This window comes from Myotis nattereri (assembly GCF_964212035.1).
Source record: "Myotis nattereri genome assembly, chromosome: 13".
Classification (NCBI taxonomy): Eukaryota; Metazoa; Chordata; class Mammalia; order Chiroptera; family Vespertilionidae; genus Myotis; species Myotis nattereri.
In genome coordinates this window covers 9,667,369-9,689,434 of record NC_138088.1, presented here as the reverse complement: position 1 = coordinate 9,689,434, position 22,066 = coordinate 9,667,369, and the positions used below count along the sequence as shown (strand labels likewise).

The following is a 22,066-nucleotide window of genomic DNA, read 5'->3' as shown; positions in this document are numbered from 1 at the left end:
AATCCCCTGGGCAGTTTATTAGAAACTCCATAAGCAAATGTTTAATGAAAAAACAAAATTTGGAAATAACCGTTAATTGAATAGGTGTTTTTTTTTAATTGCAGAATTGCTTTTTGTCTTTAATGTAGAGAAGCAAATGTACATCCAAAAGAGACCTGTGGCTTGCATAATTAATGGATTATTTGACCAATGAGTAGCTTTTCTCTAAAATATTTTTCAGGAATGCCCTTCTATGGAACATACTTTTGAAAACGATGGGCCAGAACAGGAGAGCCGGCCAGCATGCAGCTGCCAATGGCACTAGATACTTAGGTTGGTTTGAGTCACCCTGCAAAAGGCTTTTGTGCAGTATAATCTGGACTCAAGTGATTAAATGGGTGTGGAGGAGGAACACTGTAGATTTGTCATTATTTTTCTTTGAATTAAGCTAGTTTAGTTTTTAAAAAATCTTTAATCCGGAAGCATTCAATATAAAGAAGTACAGAGGAAATGATATACCAGAGATGTATATGACCATGTTTGAAAAGTATCAGCTCTTAGTATTCTTTTTAAATATGTTTTTATTTATTTCAGAGAGAGGACAGGAGAAGGAAAGAAAGACAGAAAAATTGATGAGATAGAAACATTCATGAGAGAGAAACATTGATCAGCTGCCTCCTGCAGGCTCCCGACCGAGGATCAAGCCCGAAACCTGGGCATGTGGTCTGACCGGGAATCAAACTTGCGACTCCCCCAGTGCATAGGGCAAGGCTCAATTCACTGAGCCACACTGGCTGGGCAGAGCTCTTAATATTTTGACATATTTGCTTTGAGTCATATTTTAAAGAGCTAAACATTATTTGAAAACATAAGCCCCAAAACAATTTTGAGTACAGCACATAATATATTCTATTATACCATACATAGAGTTAAAATGGCTACAAAATTACTATATAATATTTATGGATTCATAAATATATGCTAATCTACCAAAATGTTTGTGGGAATTATCTAAGTATATAAGAAATAATGCTAATATATAAAGCTGGGTGATGACTGTGCCAGGTCCAGTTTCCTAGAAAAATAATTTGAGACAGTGACTTATGGACCCTAGAGAACAATTCCTAAAAGAAGTGAGGAAAGAAGGATCGAGCGGAAGGAAAGGTAAACTGTAATTCAGTTACAACTGGGCACCATCTGATGGTCCTTAAAGAGCCAAAGACTCTTCTGAGGTTTCCCAAACTGACATAAAGGTGTTGAACATGGAATTTTTGCCTTGTCTAGTAATAGGTTTTAGGCTGACCCTTTGAAGAAGGTGAAAGCTTTGGCAAGTCAATTTAGCCAAGAGCAATTCCTGGCTGCTAACACTGTCAGCAGGTGGGGCGATGTGTGAGTGCCTTGGTTCTGCAGGAACATACCTTACCACAGCATCCACTACATGATGGGCCCTGTGCCATTTTAGTATGATCTATTGGTATCTTGGCATTAAGGGGAATAAACTTAAAAAAAAATAACCTTCTGAGTCCTAGTAAAAGTACTTCCCGAAGTGTTCCTCCAACACATACATCACAGGCAATATAAGCCTCAGCTGTAATGTAAAGTCACTTACAATTTGATTTTCTGTTTTCTTCTTTTTTTTTTTTAACAACTGGAGATTATCTTCTCTGTCTTTTTCTCCTAGGTTTTGGAATGCCCTGTTATGGCTTTTTACAAAAGTACAATTTATTCAGCATCTTTAGGTTTTTGTTACAGGAGAACTTTAGTTGGCCTTTTTGCAGGAAGGTGGCTTTCCCCCCTCAAAGTGTCAATTCTGAGTGATTCTTAAATTACCTGACCACACTATTGGATATAGTACTCTTTTCTTTAGTCATCTAATTGTTTCCTTCCTCTGCTCCAGTATAAAAAGTTTCAATTCCGTAAACAATTGTAAAATCCATTTTGCTTTTTGTTTTTCCTAGTTAGACCATATGGTCCATATACTGGCCAACTCAGGGTCAGCAAACTATTGCCTGAGGGACAAAACTAAACTACTGTCTGTCTTTGTCACACAGTGACCCAGTTATGTACCTTCGTTTACATATTGCCTGTGGTAGCTTTACCCTAGGGCAGAGCTGACAGTTCACAAAGCCTCAAGGATTACCACCTGCTCCTTTATAGAGAAGGCTTGCTGACCCTGTTTTAAAAGCATTGACCATTTTTACATTTGCTTTGAGAAAATCCCTACGTGGGGATAATATGCCTGGCCACTTGACCTGTGCATACTGTTTTCAAACAGAAACTTACAATTTACTAAAGCCAGTTGTCAGGACCTATGAACCAGGAGGTCACGGTTCAATTCCTGGTCAGGGTGGATGCCCAGGTTTCATGCTTGATCCTCAGTAAGGGGCATGCAGAAGGTAGCTGATCCATGATTCTCTCTCAACATCAATGTTTTTATCTCTCTCTCCTTCCTTTCTCTCTGAAATCAATAAAAATATATTTAAAGAAAAAGATTACTGATGACTTGGTCAATAAACAGGAGTGGTCTACATATGTATACAAACATATATGTGCACAAAATAGGCCTCCATATGAGCTGGCTGCTTGCCTTCTGCAAGGACAGGTCCCATGGGAATGTCACCCAGAGCATCTTGTTTGGTGTTGATAAGTATTTGTCTTTGTATCTTTTACTAATAATCTTCATATTGTTCTTTATAACCTTCTCTAATAAAGTCTAGTTTGAGAAATAGCAGCAGCACACAAAATCTGAATAAGGCAGGCAACTTTTATAATTTGATATAGACATATTAGATATACATATACATATATGAAAATATACATATAAATATAGATATGGATATGGGACTGGAGATGCATATACACATAAATATTCTTCTGCATCTTTCTAGTTACATAATTCTCCCTCTTTATTGGTGTTGTGCTGGACCCCAACAGTGTTGACTTTTTCATGGGTTTTATGCCAGTTTTTGTTAAATGATTACTCTGAGTAAAGGGCTCTCCATCCAGATCACTTATGTGTGTGTCCATATATATAGGGTGGACTCATTTTCCTTATTTTTGTCCTTGTAGTACTGCTTGGCTTCTAATAGATTCCTTCGATCAGATCTTAATCTCAACAGTTGGTTGGTGCAAATTGACATGGTGAATTCTGAGGTCCAAAACTGTGCTGTAGGAGCAGGCTATATGGGCTGCTTAGCTAGGGCATTTATCTCTCTCTGGTTTGCTTGTTGAAAAAGTCTCTGAGCTGTGCTGATTTCTCTATATGACTTTTTTGCTTGAACAGAAACAGCATCTCTTCTGGTCAATTGCTGCCACAACAGAAGAGAGAATCTCTCCAGCCTAGGACTGCTTCCTGTGGCTAAGGATGCAGTTGGAACCTTCACTGTCCCCAATCAAGGACTCACCAGTATTACCCATCAGCAGTGCCAAGAGGGATTTCAAGTACTGTTTCTTCCACCTGCCCTCTTGCCTCTCTAGATGAAAAACCATAACCAGATTCTTCTTCATTTATTTACTAGAGGCCCAGTGCACAAAAATTTGTGCACTCGGGGGAGTCCCTCAGCCCGGCCTATGCCCTCTTGCAGCCTGGGACTCCTCGGAGGATGTCCACCTGCTGGCTTAGGCCCGCTCCCTGGGGGATCGGGCCCAAGCTGGCAGTCAGACATCCCCCTGGCAGCCCGGCAGCCCTCGGGGAATGTCCACTTGCTAGTAGGGAGCAGACCTAAGTTGCAGTCAGATATTCTTAGCGCTGCTAAGGAGGCGGGAGAGGCTCCAGCCACCACCGCTGTGCTGGCAGCCATCAGCCTGGCTTGTGGCTGAGCAGAGCTCCCCCTGTGGGAGTGCACTGACCACCAGGGGGCATCTCCTGCATTGAGCTTCTTCCCCCTGGTGTTCAGTGTGTGTCACAGTGACCAGTCATTCCCAGTCATTCTGCTGTTAGGGTTAATTTGCATATTTATTATATAGAATAGAGGCCTGGTGCATGGGTGGGGGCCAACTGGTTTGCCCTGAAGGGTGTCCTGGATCAGGGTGGGGGTCCCGCTGGGGTGCCAGGCCAACCTGGGTGAGGTGCTGATGGCTGTTTTCAGGCTGGTCAAGCCCCTCAGTGGGGACCCTCACCCCATGGGTGTTTGGCCAGCCTCGGTGAGGGGCTGATGGCTGTTTTCAGGCTTTCCAAACCCACTTCAGTATGGGGGTCCCCACTGGGGTGCCTGGCCAGCCTGGGTGAGGGGCTGATGTCTGTTTTCAGACTGACCAAACCCCCGGTGACCAAAGCTCCCAGCCTTTCCTTTTTTTGTTTTTATTCACTCCAGCTCTGTGGTCATGGTGACTGGAAGCAGGTATCTGGGGTTTATTTACCTTCTATAATTGAAACTTTGTTGCCTTGAGAGGAAGCAGCAGCCGGCTGGGAAGCTTGGCTTCCTCCATCTTGGGGCAACCAAGCCTCCTGCTCGCTCCAGCTCCATGACCATGGCGGCTGCAAGCAGGTATCTGGGGTTTATTTACCTTCTATAATTGAAACTTTGTTGCTTTGTTTGGAGTTCAGAGCCGGCCGTGCAGCTGGAAAGCTTGGTTTCCTCCATCATTGAGGCAACCAAGCCTCCTGCTAGCTCCAGCTTCATGGCTGCCGGCCGCCATCTTGGTTGGGTTAATTTGCATATAGTTGCTCTGATTGGCTGGTGGGCATGGCTTTGGGTGCAACAAAGGTACAGTCAATTAGCATGTCTGTCTATTATTAGGTAAGATTTTTTTTTTTTGGTTGGGTACAGTGAACTTTATTGATGGTGCACAACAAAATAGGGCTCCCTATACCCCTCCCCTTCTTCAGAGGGTGTGGAATGGAAACGGTGGTCAGGTGTTGGAAGATCGATCTGGGCAGGGACTCCCCAGCAGCTGAGGGCCTCTATTCCTCTTGCCAGGGCTGGTGGTCCAGGGGACTCTTATTCCTTAGAGGACATCTGGACCATAAGGTTCACCAGCCTGTTGTTGTAGCCAAACTCATTGTCATACCAGGAAACAAGCTTGACAAAGTGGTCATTGAGGGCAATGCCAGCCCCAGCATCAAAGGTGGATGAGTGAGTATCACTGTTAAAGTCACAGGAGACCACCTGGTCCTCAGTATAGCCTAGGATGCCCTTGAGGGGGCCCTCTGATTCCTGCTTCACTACCTTCTTGATATCATCATATTTGGCAGCTTTCTCCAGGCGGCAGGTTAGATCCACAACTGTCACACTGGGGGTGGGGACTCAGAAAGCCATGCCAGTGAGCTTCTCATTCAGCTCAGGGTTGACCTTGCCCACAGCCTTGGCAGCACCAGTAGAAGCAGGCATGATTTTTCTGGGCGGCTCCTCAGCCATGATGCCACAGCTTTCTAGAGGGTCCATCCACGGTCTTCTGGGGGGTGGTGATGGCATGGACCATGGTCATGAGTCCCTCCTCAATGCCAAAGTTGTCATGGATGACCTTGGCCAGGGGGGCCAAGCAGTTGGTGATGCAGGAGGCATTGCTGACAATCTTGAGGGAATTGTCATACTTGTCATGGTTCACTCCCATCACAAACATGGGGGCATCCGCAGAAAGGGCAGAGATGATGCCCCCCTTGGCTCTGCCCTTCAAGTGAGCCCCGGCCTTCTCCATGGTAGTGAAGACACTGGTGGACTCCACAACGTACTCAGCACCAGCATCAACTCATTTGATGTTGATGGGATCTCGCTCCTGGAAGATGGAGATGGACTTTCTATTGAGGACAAGCTTCCCGTTCTCAGCTTTGACTGTGCCTTTGAACTTGCCAAGAGTAGAATCATACTGGAACATGTAGACCATGTAGTTGAGGTCAATGAAGAGGTCATTGATGGCGACAATATCCCCTTTGCCAGAGTTAAAAGCAGCCGTGGTGACCAGACGCCCAGTGCGGCCAAATCCGTTCACTCCGACCTTCACCACCGTGTCTCAGGGTTGTGGCTTCTGGCACAGCGCAGGAAGAGGCTGTCTGATAAACAGGAGGAGCAGAGAGCCCATAACCAGATTCTTGAGTTATTCCTGTACATAGTTCCTGGTAAGTGTGAGGTGTAAGTTAGCCCCTGGTTAAAGTTATCTCTCCATTAGAGCTCTTCTATACATAGGGAAATTGTTTGAAGTCTTGGATGTGCAATCCATCCAGTGATGATAGAAAATGTTTCCTTTAGCTTTAAGTATAATTTAATGGTGAGAGGGTAGGGAAGCAAGTGGTTAGATGCTTTGTTTATACTTTCATCCTATAATATAGACTTTAATTGGGAGATTTCCTCCACTATCTGCCATATAAGCCTGCAATTTTCAAAGCTTCATCTCAAATGGGAACACGAAATTAAGCTCTCACAAGTTACATTTTGGTAAAAGAAACACATTGCCGAAACCGGTTTGGCTCAGTGGATGGAGCGTCGGCCTGTGGACTGAAGGATCCCAGGTTTGATTCCGGTCAGGGGCATGTGCCTGGGTTGCGGGCATATCCCCAGTGGGAGATGTGCAGGAGGCGGCTGATCGATGTTTCTCTCCTATCGATGTTTCTAGCTCTATATCCCTCTCCCTTCCTCTCTGTAAAAAATCAATAAAATATATTTAAAAAAAGAAACATATTAATAAAATAGAAGAAGGAAAGAAAATATACCATTAGAGCCTTTGTCTAATTTTTACTGATTATATATGGTGGTCCCTTTTAAACAATCAGTTTGTGGGCTTACAGTTTGAATATATAATGAACTGGGAGAAAAAAATAGAAAGTATATTTTCTTGTGATTCAGCAGTATTCCTAGTTATTTCATCAATTTATATTTTTATTTTGTGTTCTGTTAATTTCTTGGAGGGACAAATAACTCATTCATGCTCTTTTACATCAATTTTAGTAACTTTAAATTTATTTTTATAGTATGTTTATAGAATAAACATTTTATCCTCCATAGTCTCAGTATTCAGATGCTTGCGCTGGCTTACACAGAGCTGTTATTTTTCATTCAGCATATCTGGGTGATGCCGATGAATGAAACATATCTACAAACATCCAACCAGCACTTATCAAGAAACAAAAATATTCTGACCTACCCGATGTACAACTGAAACCTGAGTGGACGCATTCTTTTAGTTCTGAGGTAAAATTTAAAAATGATACTATTGAATTCTACTTCTTAAGCATTTTCTGTGAGCCAGCACCACACTAGGTGTGTGACATATGTTTTATGCCATCTTTAATTTACCTTGTTAATAATGTTTGTCTTTCCTGCTTTCAGAGGAAAGAATGGGGATTTAGAGAGCTGGAAAATAGCAGATTAACGTTTCAATCAAGGTCTGCCATACTCCAAATCCCAAACTCTTAACTACTGCAACACATGATCTTACTCAATGAGATATGTTTACATTTACTACTAAGAGATTCCTTTCCAGCTTTTCAGGCATCAGCTGCCCTGTAAATACCAAGAAACCTATCATTTCCCCCACAGTGCAATCACACGAGACACCCACATTGTCTGAACCTGGCTGTTCAAGAAGGATCATATCTCATATATGAGTCACATTTTCTGTTATTGGCATTCAATTTCATCTCTTTTTCCGCCATTTGTCAAAAAGCTTTCAGAATTTCATACTGTACAATGCCATATAAGTACCATTTGACTTTAAAACTCCTAATTGCCCTTCAGATGGTACTCATCTGTAAGCATGGCCTTTGCTTAGAAACAATGTCCATTATCTAGGAGCTCAGTTCCGATTTTCAATTTACCATTTGGTAAAATACAATAGATAGACCAAACTTCAGTGTCAAGGGCACATTTGAGCACTGGCCCTGTAAAGTAGCCTGCTTCTTTAAGATTTCAGTCACAGCAACTTAGAAACGCCAATGTTCAATGTTCACAGGCATGGAGTAGTGGGCTAGGGGAGTTCACACTACCTCGGATGGGGAACTTAGAGCAGCTGTCTTCTAACAATAGGATCAAACTCGTCTTGAAATTTTTACCACAAGCCTTAGAGCTGGATAAATCCGACTATAAAACAACTAGTAGACTCCGCACATTTGTGAGTCCTCCATGGGCAGGTGACCTGGAACTGCTGGTTCTAAAGGCATGAGCTTCCTTGAGAAACTTCAAGAGAAACCTGTGCAGTATTCATGGAGGCAGAGAAGCAGCATGAACTTGGGCTTTGTTTGAACTGTTAATTTCTTAAAACCCATTATTCTTTCTATCTAATGATTCTCATTTTAAGGCATGAAAAATTGAACCAATAAGTGTGGATGGCTACATCTTTCTTTTCTTTTTGGTCAGGTTTATTGTTTTATAATTTACATAATAAAATTTACCTTTGTGCACAATCCTAATTTGGTAAGTTTTGACAAATATATATAGTCATCTAAACACCTCCACCATAGTAAAAATATAAGCTACTGCTTTCCCCCACTACCTGAAAGTGGAGCGTTTTTATAAAAAAAAACACACAAAAAACACACACACACACACACAAAAAAAAACTTTTGTAAGTCAAAATGGTGCAAAGTGAAGAAGCACTTGTCATTAATTTATGTGGAAATAATTTTTAGCCTCCTGGACCCAAAATTCAATGCACACACAATGTCTTCCATTCACGGTGATCAAAACAATTATGCTCACTTTTGCACTCAACATAAAACCCGTAAGGAGCTCCCTTAGGCCTTTCTGATAAAGTCACACCCATCTTGCTAACAGATGCACAAAATGAATGGAGATAAAGTGCAGATGCTCACAGACAACAGCTCAAGGTGATGGCGGCTTGATGCTGAGTGTGGTTCCCAGCGAAGGAGCGGGGCGGGGCCCCCCCTCTCACTGCTCCAGGTGCTGCCTCTGTAAGGGCTGCTGCAAAACACACACCCAGCGCTGTGTGTGCTTTTTGCCTTTTGTTGGAAAAGAAAAATCCTTTTTAGATTCTTTTGGTTAGGAAACACAGGTTCTGATGTAGGTGTTTTATAAAAGCAAAGCGACTAAACGTGAACTTTAAAATTCAGGGGAATTCCTGTATCACCATCACCCCCTAAGCTTGCCTCCTTTCTTTTTCAGTCAGCCCCTTCACCAAGCTCTGGCTCATAGCAACCATTGTTCTGATGTCTCTTCCAATAGTTTGATCTTTTCCAGAATGCTATTAAAATGGAATTACATAATATGTACCTTTGTGCAAGACTTGAAATTCACCCATGTTTATGTATTTATTAGTTTATTATTTGTTATTGTTGAGCAGTGTTTCATTATATTGTACCCCTATTTTTTTTTTTTTTGTATATTAATCAGTTGCTGGACAGTGGAGGTTTTATCAGTTTGGGGCTTTTATAAGTAAAGCTACAGTAAACATCTAGTAATTTTAGTACAGGTTTTGTGTGGCCCTATATTCTACATTTCTAACAGGTCGTTTGTTGGGTAATACGAGTTTTTTTAAGACCCCTGCTTCCCCTGAATATCCAGGAAGATAAATGGCATGAATGAATCCGAATGAACCAAGGGTGACAGCATGGGACGGAAAGGCTGAGTGTTCCTGAGACATTTCTTCCTTCTGCATTCAGAGGTTTTGCTCTGGACAGAGTCTTGCTTGACTGGTAGGTGAATCAGCTCACAAACATGGGAGTCGGAATCCCAGCTGACACAATTCTGCCACCCACTTCCTTACCCCCCACCAGGGACGTGGGCTCTTTCCTTAGTAACCCTTAAAATTGCTCCTTTCATGAGAATGATATTTATCGATGATTTCAATGGGACATATTCAGCCCTGCAACTGAAAAATCCATTTTTCAAATTAATGTTCTCTCAAGCTTTTACCTAGGAATTGCTGAGGCAAAGGGCAGGTGTAGTTCTTATCTTGATATATTCCTTTTACCTTGGAGCATCACCATACTTAGTGCTCGAGTCCCTAAGTATTGGCAGGGAAATGGCACCAGGTGTGAGACCGATGGAATAGGACCAGACCTTGGTTCTCTTGAGTTTTGGCTAAGGAAGAATTTAGAGCCAGTACTCAAATACTAGTAGAAGCAAAAGTTTATTTAGAACGTAACAGAAATAGAAGTGAGCCATATAAGTAGAAGAAATAGACTCGGGAAACAAGTTACAGAGGCAAAAGAAGGGCCTTTAGAGTTAATGAGAAAGAGAGAGGCAAGAAAAATACCTTTGGGGTAAAGGGGTGGGGAAAGAGGTGGAGAAAGATAGAGAAAGCCACCTAATAGGCTTATCTTTATAAGAAATTGCCAAATGATCTTCCCAAGTTGCTATGCCATTTTGCATTTCCACCAGGCATGCATAAGAATCCCAGCTGATCCACATTCTTGCCAACACTTGGTATTGACATTTTTTCCCCATTTCTGTCATTCTATTGGACATGCACGCATCTCCTGTGGTTTTAATTTGTATAAAGTAACATGAAACCTAAATGCAATGTGGTATGAGGCTTTGGGTTCTGGAAAAATGACAACAAAGGTCATGACCTGGTAAAATCTGAATAAAGTCTCTAGTTGAATAATAGTATTCTATCATTGTTAATTTCTTAGTTTTGATAAATCATTATGAAAGATATCAACATGATTATGTAAACTAGGTGAATTGTAATGGAAACTTTCTATATTATTTTGCAACTCTTCTGTATATTTAAAATTATATCAAAACAAGGATTTAAATATCACACACTGGGGTGTTAGAGATTAGTGACTACTTTAATGACTTAAATTTCGACATGAGGGTCCTCATAATAGTTCCATTTAATTCACTATTCTGGCCCCTTCGAACAAGAGACGTATTGTGCCAACTGATGATGCTGTGCTCTAAACACAACCAAACAGTAGCCTCAATTGCAGTACCTTTGCCAGAAGGGAATTTTTTCTGGAGCAAACGGACACTGAAACAGGGGAATAACTAGCAAAAATATCCAATCTCCAGCCATTTGGGGATAGAAAATTAGAAGTGATTCACATGAATGTGGGATGGAAACAATATACATTACAGCCTTGTCCTAAGTGTATATAAACTCTCTTATACTCTGGCATAACATAGTCTGAAGGGAACTGGATCACTTGGATATTATGCAGAACATTCCATTGGTCTACTTCATTGATGGCATCATATTAACCAGACAAAATGCACACAAAGTGCTAAATACATTGGAGACCTTTTTTGTGTTTCATGTGCTCCAGAGGGTAAGAGATAAATTAGAGAAATGTTAGGGCATGTGCCACAGCAGTGAAACTTTTAGAGGTATAGAAGTTTGGGACATTACATGATATGCCTCCTTAAGTAAAGGACATATTATGTCATCTTACTCCCCCCACCGCTTAGAAACACTTGCCTGGAAGGCTGCCAGGTTTGAATAGGGCCCAATGCACAAAAGAACTACAATCCAACTATACCTATAGCCCATATTACCTAGAATATTCCACCCTGATTATAAATGTGCCATGTGGCATTTATTAAATTCCCCAAGAGGAAAATTACAATTGGACCCCAGGAGATCTGAAGCAAGTTCCTGCCTTGCAGTGGACAACTATATATACCATTTGACAAGTAGTGGCTGATCTACTAGATGCAGTGGTCGGCAAACTGTGGCTCGCGAGCCACATGCGGCTCGCGAGCCACATGAGGCTCTTTGGCCCCTTGAGTGTGTGTCTTCCTAAGCCTTAGGAGTACCCTAATTAAGTTAATAACAATGTACTTACCTATATAGTTTAAGTTTAAAAAATTTGGCTCTCAAAATAAATTTCAATCGTTGTACTGTTGATATTTGGCTCTGTTGACTAATGAGTTTGCTGACCACTGTACTAGAGTATCCTTACAGTGTCTGACCATGGATACCATTTGACCACGTAGCAATAGCTATACCTGTCAAATTCATAAAGTCATAAGTTAGACCAGTCCGCAACAATCTATTGTAATGTAAAAGTGGTATGTCCAGAGTGATGGCTTGGCTGCATGAGCAGATAACCTAGACCTCCATATCTTTTATTAATGTTGCACTGTGCTTCTTCAGCTCATACCTGGTACCACATGAGGGGACTCCTTTTGAAAAGCTGATAAGAAGAAAAAGTCCAAGCTTCAGACATTTGGTTATCTACTTGTGTGGAAAGGGAAGTGGTCTAAGATAAGAATGCTAATGGAATAATGAGCAATGGCAGATGACTGCATGGATTTCTATACACATAGGAGAAGAAAGTTGGAAGATTGAGAACAAGAAGAGCTGGGAAAGAGGCACCAATGGAAGTGGTCAAGACATTTTATTGTATATCTATACCTACTAGAAAACATACTTAATGAAGTAAGTACTGAGCTACCGAGTAGACAGAGCAACTCACCATTTGGTATCAATCAACCATTGCCAACCAATACCCCATTTCTAATACAATGAGCTCATGAATAGAGTAGCCATTGAGTCAGAGAGGAAAACTACACATGGTCCTTTTAGCATGTGTTTCCATTCTCTAAGACTGATACAGCTACTACTTCTGGCAAATGTTCAATCCCCCACAACATAAACCAGCTCTAGACCCCAATAAGTTATCTACCTATGAGACGTTTTGGTGGTAGGCTTATTACATTGGATTTCTCTACCTTAAAAGACAGTTATCATCTTGACTAGAATCAGCATACATTCTGAGTATAAATTTTTCTTTCTTGCCCACAGGCTGGCACACTATCTAGAGATATCTGACGCAGCTACTCAGAATCCTGCAAAACAACTCTGTAGAACAAGAGATAAACTTCACACCAAAGGAGATATGTCAGTGGACAAAGAACCATAAATATCATAATACATATATACATATACTACCTCAAAGCTGCCCTGACCCAACTGAGGTTCCAGTTTGGAGATGCAAGCATGTGAGGTCTCCAATAAGTAGAATATGTGAGTTAAACAACAAAGCGGGTTGGAATAGGAGTAGCCTTAATTACTATCGCTTGCAATAATCCATGTAGGAAACTTGTACTTCCATTCTCTATTACCTTAGACTCTGAGGGTTTACAGTTTCTGAGGGTTTACCATAGAGGTAACACTTACACCAGGGGACATAGTTAGAGTCCCATTCAACTTTATTTTCAGGCTTCCACCCACTCACTTTAGGTTCTTTGTGCCAAGAGATTAGAAGCAAATAAAGGAATCAGCATTCTGTCAAGGTAATTCACTCTGACCATCAGGAAGTGGTAGGGCTTATGGGGACAGAAATAAAAAAATTTGGCACATAGGTAACCCCTTGGGGAGTCACTTGGTACTTTGTTACCAATTTTGATGTTAAGTGATAGGTACAGCAGCCATGCATGAATTCTCAATCATGAAGATAAGGTTCACCCCATCAGTTATCCACTTAGACTAGCAGAGGTGCTAGCCAAACACAATGAGACTATACAAGGGATTGTAAGAGAAAGGAAGGGTGATGAGCATATGTGTGACTTCACGGTCTACTAACTAATCTTCATCTTCTAAGTTACCCAAAGTAAAGAGACCATCTGGAATTCTGGAGGTATCTTTATCAGATGGGGTGAACTAGTGAATCTGGGCAGTAAATGGTGTGGACTGCAGGGTATGTCATGTTGCACTGCCCAACTCTCCCCTTTCATGACAAGGACATGCACTGCCCTGGCTTCTGGGATTGTTTCCAGCTAATGGCTCACAGGTGAGACCCTCTCAGACATTTCCTTCTGTGGAAGAAAACCACCTTCCCAAGAATATACCCCAAATCATGCTGGTAAACCAGTGCTCCAAAAGCAAATCAATATTCCTAGGTTGGCTGATTTCAAGATAACAACAGAGTTTAATAACCAGTTTACGAAATTCTTGAATGTTTAGCGATTGGCTCTCTTGAGACAGTACAAAGATTCCATCAGTCCACTGGCAGCTGCCTCCAATGGCTAGTCAATGAAGGGGTATTGAGATAAATATGAAGGATAAGTTCAGCTCTGGAATGTTTCTGCTACACTGTTTCACAGTTTATCATTTTCTTCTACCCAATCATGTTTCTCTGCCCCTTACAGACACTTTCATGAAAAATCTCTGATAAACTTTTTGAACATAAGTTGTTTTATTGTTGTTGTTGTTGTTTGCTTTTTTAAAATTTATTTTATTTTTTCTATCACCATTTATCCTCTCTGGGCTCTCTTCCCATTTCACACTCCCCCCGCCCCAACCTCCCCATCACCACACTGTTGTCCATGAGTTTCCTCTCTCTCTCTCTTTCTCTCTCTCTCTCTCTCTCTCTCTCTCTCTCTCTCTCTCTCCCCATTTTTGCTCATAAACCTTCATCTCAAATTCTATTTTCAGGAAAGTAGACCTAGTTCACATAGAAACACTAAAAAAAATTTGTTCTATTCCCCTATTACACATCTTTTTCCTAAGATAAGATTTATTTTTTATTTTTTTAATATTTTTATTGATTTCAGAAAGGAAGGGAGAAGGAGAGAGATAGAAACATCAATGATGAGAGAGAATCATTAATTGGCTGCCTCCTGCATGCCCTCTACTGAAGATTGAGCCTACAGCCTGGACATGAGGCCTTGACTGGAATCAAAACCGGGACCCTTCAGTCCGCAGTCTGACGCTCTATCCCAGTGATGGCGAACCTTTTGAGCTCGGCGTGTCAGCATTTTGAAAAACCCTAACTTAACTCTGGTGCCGTGTCACATATAGAAATATTTTGATATTTGCAACCATAGTAAAACAAAGATTTATATTTTTGATATTTATTTTATGTATTTAAATGCCATTTAACAAAGAAAAATCAACCAAAAATATGAGTTCGCGTGTCACTTGTGACACGTGTGTCATAGGTTCACCATTACTTCTATCCACTGAGCCAAACCAGCCAGGACCTAAGATAAAATTTATATTTTAGGAAAAAAAGTTAAATGATTATAGCATATTTTCTACCTGCTTAAAATACCAATGAACATAGAAGATAATGGATTGGAAATGCCACAGCTAAAGAGTAACAAAAAGTGATTTCAAGGTCCTGATAGCACTTCAAATGCACCATGTGCGTGTGGTGGACACACTCTCCGTCTAAGACTCAGGCCGTTGCCCTGCCAGGTTACATTTCCCTTTCTAGGTAGGCTTATATAAAAGAATATTTAAGTATTCCTTGAGCCCACTTTTTTTTTTTTTTTTTTGAAAATATAAGCTTCATCATTTAAAGTTCAATTTGTAATCTGGTCATAATGTTTATTTTACAACAATATAAGAAACAGTTTTATAGAATTTTCATTCTGAATTTCTAAGGAAATCAAACAAAAATAAATAATTTCCCTACTTTCTGCTCCCATAAACAAAAATCCAATTTTGCCAGTACACTATGAGATGCAAAATTAAGTCTTTTTGAAGCATTTGACTGACAGATAAGAATAAAAATTGTCAGATGCTTGTTGGCTAATCTCAAATTTCAGCTGTACAGTATTTCTAAATGTGACATTAAATAATTTCTGAGGAAAATAGATTTTCTATCCATCTGTTTTGAATAGATATCTTCTAACTTCTCATTGCTTAAAAAAATTCTCCAGATGTTATACCTAGACAGAAATATACCATTGAATAGAAATTTCTCAACTGTCAGACAAAATAATAATGAGCATGAGTAATGCTAAAGGAAAACTAAAATCATTCTGTACAAACTCCTTAATATGCTTCTTCTACAGCAATATTTCTTGCATATAATTATAAATAGGGGGATGTATATTTTGATAATATTATTTTACTGACCAATTTTAATGGCAAGGAAGATATCTACAAAGAGTACAATCAACCTAACTTGAAAATAATTGTGAAAATTTTACACACTTCATGATGCTCATCTGAACATCTGAGACCCTGTCCTGTTTATGAGGATAAAACCTAAAACTGTGGGAAGTAAGGTATAAGGGAGAAGAAAAATAATACCATTTGAGACTATAATATTACAGACACTACACATTACACATGTTATCCCATTAATTTTCACCCACAACACTGTAGGCTGTTCTATCTCCGTCTGCTGGATTAGAAAAATAAATGCCAGTAATTTGCCAAAATCATATGGCTGTATTGTTTCCCCTTGCATCTGATACTTAAGCACTTGCAGGCCGTAGGCATCAGATTCCTGATAATATGACTTCTCTATCTACCTTCACTTTTTAGGAGCTTTCCCTAGCCTAGACCCATGGCTTTAAACACCATCTTAGTAGTTGTCTATCAATCATAACAAATTACCCCAAAACTAGCAGCTTGGAACAACAAACTTTTATTATCTCACATGGTTTCTGGGGGTCAAGTCTTAATCAGTGGCTTAGATGGATAGTTTTAACTCAAGGTCTCCTGAAATTGCAGTCTAGCTCTCAGCTAATGTGAAGATGGTCAGAAGCCTGAACTAAAATGGTAGGACCTGCTTCCATGATGGTTTTCTCATGTGGTTACTGCAAATAGGCCTTGGTTTCTTCTAGATCATGGAAGAAGGCTTAGATCATGCACAAGGGACACTGCACAGTGCTGTCTGAGTGTCCCCAGAACATGACACCTGGATTTCTCCAGAGCAAGTATTCCAAGAGAATTGGGCAGAAGCCACGATGTCATATAATATAGCCTTGGAGGTAACATGTCATCACTTTTGCCATTTTTTCTATTGTTCACACATAGACCAACCTAATACAAGGTGTGAGGGATCTAGACAAGTGTGTAAATACCAGAAAGCAGGGATTAAGCTCAGGTATAAATGAAGCTCTTTGAATTTAAATCCTTAAATATATCTTTTCAAGTTCAATTTCTCTCTAAATTTAAAGGCCCATAAAACTGAAGAGATACTAGTACGTCATCTGCCCTACACATTAGACAAAAGACTTACTGACACACCTCTTTGAAATAAAGTCTACTGTACCTTGGGCTTATGCTGAACTGGCTGGGAAACAATGCTCTTAAGCTCCTTAGAAGCTCGGTTGTTTGATTAGAAATGTCTGTGTGCCTCACCCTCCTAACCCTTACAGGCCCTGTTGTATGACAGGATGATATTCCGATGCCCCAGTTTTGATTTTTCTGAGGCGGGACATGATTTTACTGTCATGCCATAGGCTTTACCTTTAGTACACATCTTCCTAGCATGTTTGATCTGGGTTTAATCATTTTTTAGAAGCAACTTCTTCATTTTAGCATCATTTTCCCACTGGAGAATCTGAGAATTTTCAGCACCATTGAGTCCCAATTTCTTCAGTTTAAGAGTTTTTTTAGTCTCTCTCTCACTTCACACTTTACTATGAGCAGCAAGGTGAAAACAAGTGGTACCTCTAATACTATGGCTGAAAACCTCCTTAGCTAGATAACCCAGCTCATTAGAACACTTTCTAATGTCCTGGTGAATGTAGGGAATGATGTTGCTAAGCAGTGTGCCCCTACATGAAAGTATCTCCTTTTCTCCACTTTCCAAGAAGGGTTTCTTTAATTTTATCAATCACAGGCTCTTTTCAAATACTCTCCCACTCACAGGAACCAAGCCTGATAAACTATGGGAGGGAACCAAACAAGCTCATAAATATCAGGGCCAGGGGTCATTTGGGCCCATTTTAGAGGCTGGCTTCCGCAACCATCAGCAATTTGATGAGACTCAAATTTATATTTTCAATGACAACTTGTCAGAGCCAGCAGCAGGAGCACCGCACAGCTCTGCTGGTCTGACTGCCTCTGAGTATCTCTGAGTGGCTGTGAGTCCATGCATTTTTCTAAATTCTCCTATCCGACTACGCCAGGGCTGGTTCTTCTCGAACCCTGCCCACTGACCTAAGTGTTGGGAACTTAGTCCAAGTTCCTCCTTTATCCTCTGCTCACTAGTCACAGGTGTTGGGTCTGAGCCCCTCTGCCTGGGGCTGGACCTCAGGACACAGGTCTTAGATGGAGAAGCTATGAGAGGTTGAGGGTAAATAAGAATGAGTCTTTATTGCTGAAGCCAGTGGCCATGTCACCATTAGACAAGAGCAGTCCTCACAGCAAAGTCCATATGGTGAACATATACTGAGTGGCCAGATTATTATGACCACCTGATGTTTGTAGGTAAATTAGCCGTACACTTCCATATGGGATATGGAAGCCGAAGGCAGGTTCAAACACCTTTGCTGTCTGCATTGCCAAGAAAAAACATCTCCAATTCACTCAGGAACACAAGGATTGGACAGTCGAGCATTGGAAAAAAGTCACGTGGTCCACTGAATCACGTTTCCAGTTGCATCATGCAGATGGCAGAGTGAGAATTTGGCGGAAATAGCATAAAAGCATGCACCCCACATGCATGAGTACAATCCTTCAAGCTGGTGGGGGCAGTGTTATGGTTTGGGGCATGTTTTCCTGGCATGATTTGGGCCCTTTAATTCATGTGGAAGAAAGTCTGAATAGCACAACATACCTAAGTATCATTGCTGATCAAGTTCATCCTATCATGTTGATGGTGCATCCCAATGGAGATGGCTTCTTCCAACAAGACAATGCACCATGCCACAATGCTCGTATTGTGCAGGAGTTGTTTCAAGAATGTGAGTGAGACTTTACCTTGCTTAGGTGGCCCCCACAATCACCAGATCTCAATCCAATTGAGCATTTGTGGGACGAAGTTAAAAGAGCCATCAGGCAGCTGGTTCCACAACCATCAAATCTCACAGAACTGGACAGTGCTATTCATCAGGCATGGTGTCAGATTCCTCGCATCACCTTTCAACATCTTGTGGAGTCAATGCCAAGAAGAATCGCCGCAGTATTGAAGGCAAAAGGTGGCCCAACGAAGTACTGATGGAGTGGTCATAATAATCTGGCCACTCAGTATATATCTTTCCCATAGAACAGCATCAGTCTCTGTACCCACAGCTATTATCTGAGCAGTCACACGCTGCCTTCTAGACTCATCGCCTCACATCATAGTGGTACCTGAGCTCTTCGGCTCAGCAGCTTCTCCAGTCTCTCCTGCCCAGCTACTCTCTCTAGCAGACTTCCTCACACACTCCATCCTAGATTCTCTTTCTCCATACTCCAGCAGACTTCTTCTCACTCCCACCTCAGCTGACTACCTGATCAGTAACCTACTTTTATACCATTTAGACAAAGAGGGCTTCGTGCCAATAGTTACATCAATCATATTGGCTATTGGAGGGCACAGGATACCTTGTGTCCTTGCACCTGGTCATGGTATCTTGGCCTGATTAGGACTCCCAGGCTCAGAGTCCTTGAACATTCCATTTAGGCACATGCCCAGAGTGGCCTTTGGTCATTCTGGTGTATTGATAACAAGGCCTCTGTGCTCCCACTGGCCTTGACTATCCAGGGACCTGGTGTGGTTCCCACACAACTTCTACCTTGAATTATGGATTTGTAAATCCAACTGCAACAATTACAAATGATGTATTAAAGAATTGTACACCTTAAATCTATACAATTTTATTAACCAACTAGAGGCTCGATGCACAAAATTCATGCAAGAGTAGGCCTTTCTTCCTCCGACTGCCGGAACCAGCTTCCCTCTGGCCCCCAGGACCTGGGCTTCCCTCCCAGCCCTGGCTTCATCCAGAAGGTCATCCAGAAGGACGTTTGGTCTAGTTAGCATATTATGCTTTTGCTATTATAGATATCACCCCAATAAATTTAATTTAAAAAATCCAAATATATACTTGACATTTATATTTAGGTGTAAATCTATAATAATAAAAGCATAATATGCTAATTAAACAAGACATCCTTCCATATGTCTTTCCAGACGACCTTGGATGAAGCCATGGCAGCAGTGGGGGGAGGCCAAGCCCTTTGCATGAATTTCGTGCATTGGGCCTCTAGTAAGCAATAAAAGTTTACGACAATTCCTGACTCCCTGTCTATCACCATCATCTAATCTGTTAATCCACCTGGGTTCTCAATTACAACTAATAGCACTACAGATTGTCTTGCTCCTCAGGCCAAGCTTTGATTTCCACCTTGACTCTTCTATCTGTCTTATATACCACATCTGATTCATGAGCCTGACAATTCTTTTTTCATAATCGTCCTGATATCAATGATTTTTTACTTTTTACAACCTTCATAACTATCACTCTCATCCAAGCCACAATTGTCACATGCAAATGGAATCATAGATAAAGAAACATTTTTTCTTTTTTCTGCTACCATCATGAAGGACCTAAGTTTGTCAGTAAAGTTTGGAATACAATATTTTTAAGATTTTAAAAAATTCTCTTTATGGTTGCATATATAAAATGCATATTATCTAACATATAGTTTTGGGGGACACACTGATTTTGAAGAGTCTCTGAATATATGGCCCAACATGACTTGATGGGGGATCAAATATTTTTACACAGATTTCTTCCCTTTGCTTTGTTTCAGTCCCTCTTGAACACTTTGTCAACAGGACTTGGCATTTTGAATGGGAAGGTGTCACTGTTCATCAAATTTAACTACACATACAACTGCATTTAATGTGCAATGTACACTAAAAAGCCTCCTTCAGAAATTATATGACTCAGCTTTACAATGTAATTTTTGCATCAAGACATTTTATCACAATAGAATTATCAACTCTAATTTGTTTATTTCTTTTCTTCCCTATAAATTAGTCCTCTCCCAGAACAGCAAGTACTTTTATCCTTTATTAATAGTACAAAGGGAAAATAACAAAGATGGGCATGGTTTGATATGTCCCCATGTCAAACTCTGAAGGGGGCATGGAGAAAGACCCTTCTAAGGGGTCTTTGTGTAACTCAGCCTGATAAAGATTCCTCCTAAAAAGTGTTCATACTTTATGATAGAGACTAAACTTATAAAGGAGGTAAAAAAAAAAAATCAATATTTAAAGAACATTGTCCTCTTTAATCTCCTGTTACATAATTCCTTTTCCAGATAGGTCAGTATATTAGTTATCTGTAGATATGTAAAAATTACTCCAAATCTTAGCATCTTTTTGTTTGTTTGTTTGTTTGTTTTGTTAATCCTCACCTGAGGATATTTTTCCCATAGATTTTTTTTTAAGCGAGAGAGAGTAAAAGGGAGAGGGAGAGGGAGAGAGAGAGACAAATATAGATGTGAGAGAGACACATTGATTGCGCAACTCCCACATGTGTCCCAACCGGGGCTAATGCTAAAGCCTGCAACTGAGATACATGCTCTTGACTGGAATCAAACCCGGGACTCTTCAGTCCACAGGTTGATGCTCTATCCACTGAGCCAAACTGGGGCTAGGGCCAAATCTTAGCATCTTTAAGCAATATTCATTATCTCACTGCTTCTGTGGAATGGGAGTTCCAGAGAAGCTTAGATGGATAGTTCTGCCTCAAGATCTCTCATGAAGTCAGAATCAAGCTGTTGGCAGGCCTGCAGTCATATGGCGCTGGAGGACCTGCTTCCAAGCTCACTCAGTTGGTTGCAAGCAACCCTCAGTTCCTCACTGACTGCGGGCTGAGTACCTAAGTTCCCTGACATGTAGGCCTCTCTATAGGGCTCCTCACAACTTGCTTCCTCAGAGCAAGTGATCCAAGAGAGAGCCCCCAACATGAGTAACAGTCTTTTTATAAATGAATCCAAGGGAAATGTCATCAGTTGTGTTTACAGCAGGTTCTCAGATAATGGCATTTCATTCAACTTCCTTTGGTTATACTGTTGATGAGAAAAAAAGGTTGATTTCAGGCTAGGGCCACTGTCTGTGTGAAGTTTGCATGTTCTCTTCATGTCTGTGTGGGTTTTCTCCAAGAACTCTGGTTTTCTCCTACACCCTAACGATGTGCACATGAAGTGAATTGGCATGTCTGCGTTGTCCCAGTCGAGTGAGTGTGGTGTGGATATGAGTGTGAGTGTGCCCTGCAATGGACAGGTGTCCTGTCTAGAGAAGCCTGTCCTGGCTCCCTGAGCTGCCAGGAGAGGCTCTGGCCACCAATGATCCTGAACTGGAATCAGCAGGTTGGAAAAGAATGATCTCGACCCTGGCTGGGTCACTCAGTTGGTTAGCGTGTCATCCCCATGAGCCAAGGTTGCAGGTGCTGTCATTCTTCATTGTTACTATATCTTTGCCATCATTTTTATGTACTCAATGTCTGACAAATTTCTTATCTCCATTTCATTTAGCTCTTCTGGAGAATTCTCTTGTTCTTTG

At 41.0% G+C, this 22,066-nt stretch overlaps 1 long non-coding RNA gene and 1 pseudogene across 2 annotated transcripts in view; both read right to left on the bottom strand.

Annotated features, from left to right (window-relative positions):
• LOC308528709 overlaps positions 1 to 22,066 on the bottom strand; it is a 260,832-nt gene that overhangs the window by 92,643 nt on the left and 146,123 nt on the right. The gene's annotated exons all lie outside the window — the stretch shown is intronic.
• On the bottom strand, positions 4,920 to 5,817 carry LOC308529237 (glyceraldehyde-3-phosphate dehydrogenase-like; annotated as a pseudogene). The gene has a single exon. The product of its transcript is annotated as a glyceraldehyde-3-phosphate dehydrogenase-like (transcript).